This window comes from Plasmopara halstedii, assembly GCF_900000015.1.
Source record: "Plasmopara halstedii genome assembly, contig: Scaffold_526, whole genome shotgun sequence".
NCBI classification, from domain to species: domain Eukaryota; phylum Oomycota; class Peronosporomycetes; order Peronosporales; family Peronosporaceae; genus Plasmopara; species Plasmopara halstedii.
In genome coordinates, this window is record NW_020187446.1 from 1,240,916 (window position 1) to 1,241,947 (window position 1,032).

A 1,032-nucleotide genomic window follows, 5' to 3' on the forward strand; every position below is an offset into this window, starting at 1 on the left:
GGCTTGCAGCAGTGCACAACCGATGACAAAGTCCGAAGCGTCACAGACGACGCTGAAAGGACGAGCAGGGTCTGACAGCGCCAGTATTGTGTATGCAGGAGGCTGTCTTTGACCCCATCAAAAGCCTCCTAATATTCGGTGTTCCAATACCACTCCGCGTCCTTTTGTAGGAGATTGGATAACGGCCGGGCCATTTCTGCGTAATTTACGCTGTACTTGTGCAAGTAGTTGGCGAGACCAAGCCACTAACGCAAGTTCTTCTGGTCCTTTGGAACCGGCCAGTCTACAATGGCCTTAATTTTTAACGGGATCCGCTCGAAGGCCACGCTTCCCATTGAAGCACCCTGATAAGGGATATTCTTTTGCGCCAAAGATGCACTTGTCTGGATTAGCGTACAGTTTGTTCGTGCGCATGCACTTGAGCACCGCACTCAAATGGACAATGTGGTTCTCCTTATCCGTCCTTTCGTGCATCGCACGACTGTGAACAAAACTTCTGTCATAGTATGTCTGTGTATACGCCCTGTGGGCCTGAACAACTGCGTCACAAGACGATTAATGTTGCTGGTGCATCGCACGACTGTGAACAAAAATTCTGTCATAGTATGTATGTGTATACGCCCTGTGGGCTTGAACAACTGTGTCACAAGACGATTAATGTTGCTGGTGCATTTGACAGCCTTTGAGGCATCACCAGCCACACCCAGAACATGCCGCTCGGAGCTCACCGCTGTCAGCGGAATGATACTCGCTCACATGAGCAATTGGTAATGCTTATCGAGCAAGTCGAGTGCACTGTACTTTGTACATCCCACCATGTTGTTCTGAGGAGCATCCTCTCTATGATCGGCGTCTGTGCCGGAATGGTGGCAGCGTTGAGCTTTTTGTAAGCATGGACGATACGCCACTTGCCGTTCGGCTTCCGAACACAAAACGTTGGTGTCAAATGGGGGGACTTGCCCTCACGTACCATTCCTGCGTCGTGCTTCGCACGGAAAAAGACGTCAATGACGTCGCACTGCTCCTTGGGCA